We start from the raw sequence: 7,490 nt of genomic DNA, 5'->3' as shown, positions 1-7,490 counted from the left end.
AAATCGATAGCCAGCCACGTGAGCGAGCGCCAGCGCACCTGCACCGTCATCCACAATGACATCAACCAACTAACCAATGTATGTATGTATGTACTTATGTATGTATGCGTGTTATATAGATAGTACATACCTAGAGGAATGCACGTGACCGACACAGTTACGGTGGCACACTGTTCTAGCCAAATGCTGATGCCAAATTAATTTTAGCATAAAGTTTACGGGAATACTAGATACATAACTGTACAATGCGAAATTTGATGCAAACGCCTTTTTGCATACACAAAATACATACACCACAAAGCGGCAAGGTGCAAGGTATCATAAAAAAGCTTAAACACTTAAAGAGACGAAATATAGAAATTCGAATATTTTCCCCTATATTTTTCGCTATATTTCTCCAATTTTGCAAATTTCTTTAAATTTTCTTGCCGTACACTTCCTGACGGGTAACAAACCACAAACAAAAATATTTTATTACTTAGTGGACTTTTTTCGCTCACATTTTTTAACCTGGCTAAAAAAAAATCAAGATTTTGTTAGTTTCAGGGCCGATTTCATAATAACATTAAAGAATATTTATTTTAAAATTTAAAGAATGCTTTATTTTGCTTTTGAGAGTAAATAGGAAAATGAATAGGAATTCACTCTCATTCTCCCCGTCTAACAAGTAATGAGAGTGGGTATCACGGTGTCCAGATTGTTTAAAAAAAAAAGCGCAATTTCTAAAAAAAAATCGCCACTTTTTTTTTAAATAAAATTCATGAAATTGTTAAATCAAATCTTTTTTTTTTTAAATGAGTTCTTGTTATAATATAGTTTTTAAAACTAAAAACGAATATAACACCTTCTGAGGGTAATAAAAAATAATATAATGGTGATGTACAAAGAATTTTCTTTAAAAATACGCATACTTTTTAAAAATATTTGTTTCAACACACTTCTCAACAGGACTACGCAATTATTAAATTTATTATAAGTCATATTAATTGATTAATCGCACAATCCGCTTTTAAGAGCTCGGCACTAAAAATTAAATAAAAACCTATAAGACGAGATCAGCTATTTCCACAATTTCTTCAAAATCGCCTAGTGTCTGAATCATTTACATTTCTGTTGTTGTCACATATTGAGCTATCCAACCGAAACTATTACACTTCATATAACACTTTATTCGAACTATTGAATTAAGGCTTTTCAGCCTCATCCTATTTCGAAACTTAGTTTTTGTTGAATTCGTTACGGAAAAAAAGCGCTCAACAAAGCATTGTGAGTGCGACAAGGATAATAATATGAATTTACTTATATTTCCAAACATTTTATTGCCTGTTGGGGTTTTCACTCAAACAATTTATTTGAAGGGAAAAAATCGCCAAAAATCGCCTATGGCGATTTCCTAAATTTTTACGCGCGAATATCCAAGAAAAATCGCCATATCTGGACACTCTGATGGCTATTCGTTCTTAATGTGGAGTTCTCATAAGTTCTCAGCACTGGAATATTCTCACCCGTGTAACAAGTGTGTTTGAGAGTTTTCGTACACTCTCACTCATATTCTCAGCTCTCACATGGGTATTTCCATACGTCGCATACGTGACAGTCGTACGTTTCAATGTAAAACAAACAAGGAATACCATTTGTTTTCTTTAACTTTTTTGGGCCATTGTATAGCACATAATTAGCTCTATATTTAACCGAAAAATGCAAACAATGGTCCTGAAATATAAGCATTTAAGGAGAGTGTCGTTACGTGGCAAAAAATGGAAGTAGATTTTTTCTTTTCTTACAAAATCGCAAAACTCTGCGAATTGTGGATGGATATTTTCATGAAACTTATTTTAATATGATTTGGAGCAGTTCTAGTTGTTTTTATAGTTTTTTGAATTAATGCAACTTGTTTAAGTTTTCTTTTACAACCCCAAGTGTGAAACGTCACGTGACGTAGCGTCACGCCACATATGTAAATCTTAATTATTCTCCCTGATATTTTGGTGGAAGTCTTAAAATATAATAGATTTTATGATTCCAGTGGAAAAACAGTACCAATTTTTTTTTTTTTTATATGGCGCGTGATGCAGTCTAATGTACATATGTACATATGTATGTACAAAATACTCGTATGCGACTTTTTCATGGCTGCGAGAAAATTTAAAAATCGCAGATCAAATTTTTCATAAACCGATCTCGGGCTCAAATATAATCAATCATTAACAACAAACATATGTACAGTATTGGACATATCTATAGCACCCCCCTTTCAAAGCGATATTGTTTGCCACTTATGTTTAATTATTTGTTTTTAAGAATTTTCAATTAAAATACAGTTCATTTTCCAACAAAACCCATATAAACCAATGTTTTAAACTTTTTAAAAGACCGCAAAAAAGTGCAACAAACTTTCTCTTAAATTTCAAACTTTTTTCTCAGAAGCTCTAGAATTTTTTTGAGTACACAGTTTTTTAGCGCATTCAATTTTGTCCAATAATGTGCAAGTTTCAAGTCGCTAAAGATTACCGTTGATTTTTTAGAATTGTTTTTTCTCATTTGCTTCCATATAACGATTAAACACAATTTATTTTTATATGGAAGAAACCCGCAACATCATCGGTAAAAAAAATTCTAAAAAATCAACGGTAATTTTTAGCCACTTGAAACTTGCACATTATTAGACTAAAATTGAATGGGCTATAAAACTGTGTATTCAAAAAAATTCTACCGCTTCTGAGAAAAAAGTTTGAAATTTGGGTGAAAATTTGTTGCACTTTTTTGCGGTCTTTTAAAAAGTTTTAGACTTGAGTTTATGTGAGTTTTGTGAGAAAATGAACTGTATTTTAATTGAAAATTCTTAAAAATAAATAAATAAACATGAGTGGCAAACAATATCACTTTGAAATGGGGGTGCTATTGTATTGGCCAATACTGTATATCAGCTCATTGCGATTCATAGATATACATACATACATAAATATATAAGCGTGTAACGGTACTTACCTGTATGAATAACCAAGAGGATACTAATGCCAAACTTCGGTTTTGTCCACTGAAGCGGTAATGATAAGCGTAGAATGAAAAATGGTACAAATAAAAGAATCTGAAAAGAAAAATCAAAAAATACATAAATAAGTAAATGTAGGAAATGGTAACGACGATTACAATAAGGCCGAAAATCGTGAATTTACGTTATTAGTTTTTCTCTCTGACGCCAAGATTTTTCTTAAAAGGACTTTGAAATTTTAAGGACATGATTAATTAATTTTGTTTTTTTTTTTTAAATTTGGTACAATTCTATTAGAAACTTCTGTAGAATCAAAAAATTGTTGGCGCATAAGGACGGAAAAAAGTCCTTTTAAAATTTTATGCTTGAATATCCTTGAATATTTGCAATAAGGTTAGAAAAAAAATATGTTAAGGACTAATATACACACGAGCACTTCCTCGAATTTCACCCTAGCAACTTTATTAGCTTAAAAAATAATAATAATTAATTAAAAGGACATTTTCAATAGCTATTCTTCCTTGTGAAACAAACAAAAAGCTTTTTTTTTTCAAAATCTATAGAATGTTATCATTCATTTGGTACCCATATTATATGTATATATGTATGTAACTATAATATATACCACATTGCGCTGATTTTTAATAAATAATTTTTTGGATGAATTAAAGTCTTTTGAAAAACTCCTGACATCAGAGAGAAGAAAAGTAAAAACGCCGCTCATAGCTTCGTGAGTGTATTGATTGTTTCTTTTATTTTGAAATTTTGCGGTTTTTGTCGCACGGTTTAATTAAACATATCCGAATCATATAAATTTGTTTGCCTAATATTATTTCGGCAACTTTCTCACTTTTCAGCTGATTTTTGGACTTCTAGATAGGAAATTTAAATGGAAAGCAGACATTATAGTTAACTAATTGGAAAAATTTCGCTTTATGGGATTGGGAATAAAACAACCTATTTTTCCTATATTTCACGTACTTTCATACCTGCCCGGGTGTGCGCGGCCTGGCCTCTAAGTCTTATCCGATCGCCCCCAAATTTTATATTGGAACCATTAAGGCTAAAAGGAAACTTTTTCTCTCCGGCGGTTTGAAATTCATTTTAAGGGCCATATAATATAGTGATAAACAAAATTACATAAATATTTAAATTTTGTGGGAAAACACAATCAAAGTTTGATCAATTCATACAGATGGTATATCAAAAGACTGATGAAGGACACATATCTTCGCCATCTTTGTGAAGTTTATTGGTCATCTCTTCTAGGTTGAACATATTCTCCTTATCAAGCGTATTAATTGTATGATGAAATCTCCAAAAACGTAATTTTTGAATTACATCTCTACATTATTAAGCAATAATAACAATTAATACAAATTTAGGCTTTTTATTTCCCTATGGACCGTTGGACCGTGGAGGTATTACGATAAGGAAAGGTCGCCAGTTGGAAAATATTTGGAACGCTGCAATGATGCACAAAATTTAATTTGAATATTGCAATTGTACAACATGCAAAAAAAGTATTATGACAAACAATTTATTCGGCGAACTCCTTAATTTTCTAGCTATTAGCCTTTATTGGTATTTCTGTTTGGAATCTGTTGTCATGAGAAAGTAAAAAAAATGACTATGGAGCTTAATTGAAATATTAGCCTTACTTTTGTTGTATAATACGTATACATACATGCATACATATGTGTTTGCGTTGATGTCGGCCAAGTGAATAATTACAAATGTATAAGTACATATGTATGTATTAAAGGTCTGCATCGGAATTCAGTTTGCTTCACTGTGAAGTTTTTTTCAAATATGTAAACTACTCATACTTTAACAAAGAGGGCATGGAAGGAAGAGAAGTGAAAATTTTGAGCACTGTATACATGAAAAAAGTACTCAAACAAAATATGTTCCGAAAAAAAGAAAAACATAAACAAGCAGTACTATGGTGTTAAACTTCCACAAAAAATATGTTCCTTCACAAGTATTTTTTTGAGTATTTTTGGAAGTTTTCGTTTAATAAATACTACATAATGTTAACAGACATGGAAAAACAATGTAGGGAATTATCAAGGCTAATACCCAGCTAGCCCAATGCCGAGCGAGAGACAAAAGGGACTCCCACAGCAACACCTCGAAGGGGCGTTTTAAAATATGGGATGAATAAGCATTCCATATGGGTTATCTGCGAATGACCTGTTAAAGAAGAAACGTTATTTTTTACCAAACTGCTTCACCGATCATAACCAAATTGCGATGTACATATCAGATATAATTTTAAAAGATCTGCAGTTCTCAATTGCCCACTGTGTTACAACGCGTACACATTTTTTTTGGACTCGTTATCTACTACTACTACTAGAAATGAGATAGCATTTGTGCTTCAACAAATTTGACGTGCTTTTGTCGTTGAGTTTTAGAACGCTGTTACACCTTTTGCATGCCACAATATTGTCGATTTCTTGTCCGTCTTCATTTTGAATTCCTGCGTAAAACTCCCACACCCTGCTTCTACCTTGCCTTTGTACCAATTTATATTCTCCGTTTGAAATTTTTGTTTTAATTTGCGCATTGGTGGCATTTTGGATGGTTGGCTTTCAGTTTCCATTGCTGATGCTAAATTTAATGGTGATAGCTCAAGAGTGATAGAATACAAGATTGCGCCGATCAGAGAGTATTTTTGAGAATAACTTTTGTGTGACGTCACACTGGTGCAATTGCGAGAGAGAAATGCCAAAACGTGAGCAAGAATGGAAGAAGAAGAAAAAATGTTGCAAGGAAAATGTAAACAAGTTGCACCAGTGTGACGTCATGCAAACAAATTCTGTCAAATTCGTTAAGAGAGGAATAGCGGTCCGAGATCGGCGCAACCTTTGTATTCTCTCAATCGTGGTGATAGCTTAATAACACAGGTTTAGAAAAAAAGTGTATGCATATTAAACCAAACCTATATATATCTCTATGTTATTTGACACGCTGAATGCGAATCCGAAAGCCGTTAGCCCCCACCACGTCAATTTGTGGTCAGTTGAAGGCCAAGTAGGGAAAAATTCATTGAATAAACCTGGAAGTTCAATAAATTCGTATAGATGACCTTGAGGAATCAAGGGACCCCCATATTCGGATTCAGCGACAACTAAAACAAAAAAAAAACATTATTTTAATTGAATAAATTTTTTGTCCTATTTGACCCTCAACTGACCTCGAACCTGACACTATGGAGGTTAACGGACCTCTGATTCGGGTTCTAAAACCCCACATATATGAATTTTCAGGTTTATTCAATGCATTTTTCCCTGCTTGACGTTCAACTGACCACGAACCTGACGTGATAGAGGCTAACGGACCTCGGATTCGCACTCAGACTGTCGAATAACATAGGAATATATAGGTTTGGTTTAATATGCATACACTTTTTTTTTGTAAACCTGTGTAATTTTTATCAATATTTGTTTATAATTAAAACATGTTTCTTTTATATTTTACTAACTTCTTTAAGATAAATTTTCTGCGAATCACACGAACGAGAGTTCAAATAATACACAATGTAAAATGTTAGCTAAACCCTAATCGCGCGAAACAATAAAATAAGCCCCCTTTCTTCAACAAATTCGACAATGAAAATAAAATTTATGAATTTTCTTAACATTATGTTAAATGATAACATTTTGAAAGAAAAAACTTCATAAGTATTCGTATACTTCCTATATCAAATACTGCTGAATTCAATCACGTTATTCAAGTGTTTTGGAAAAGCGAAACAGTGTTTTATGTAGCAGAGCACTGTTGAGTAACATTGCTCAGTTATTCAAATTTATGATGTTCTCTTTTTTTCTTCCTATCTTTTTTAGTACTCTAAAATTTATGTTCCATTTACTCATGTACACATGTGAAGAGTATTTCTGCTGGTATATTTGCAGACCTTTAGTATGTATGTATGTGGTTACAATTTTTTTCCGCTACTACTATATATCTATATAAAAATAGCGTCTATATAAAGAGGGGAGAATGGGTAAAGTGTACGCAATCGTAGAAATTCTAATTATACTATACATACATACATACATACATACATACATATGGATGTATAAGCATATTTATTTGCATACGATTCCAATTCCTTTTTCACTAAATTGCATCTCAAGGGTATATAAGTTGGATATCCGATACCAACCATCATTGCACAACGTTCCCTCTATCCCTGCTGCCAGGCGCACAACCACTAAAATTTAAACGAATTATGGCGGATCATCTTTGACGCACTCGCAAATATCGAATAAGTGACACGTTGGCTGACTGACTGTTTGCTTACCACTTTCTCCCCAGTATGTATATATATATGCTTATGTACATATTTAAGTGCTTGTACGCAATACACTTTACTGAAATGATTTCATAATGGCTCCACAGGCTATGTATGTATGTTTAGATATACATATTTATGTACTGTACTATGTGCCATAGGCAAAACAATGATTATTTTTTCCAATAACATTCA

The sequence above is a fragment of the Rhagoletis pomonella genome, unplaced genomic scaffold, assembly GCF_013731165.1.
Source record: "Rhagoletis pomonella isolate Grant_MI unplaced genomic scaffold, Rhpom_1.0 Rhpom_scaffold_00007, whole genome shotgun sequence".
NCBI lineage: Eukaryota > Metazoa > Arthropoda > Insecta > Diptera > Tephritidae > Rhagoletis > Rhagoletis pomonella.
The sequence above is the reverse complement of the archived record's forward strand: the minus strand, read 5'-3'. Positions refer to the sequence as shown.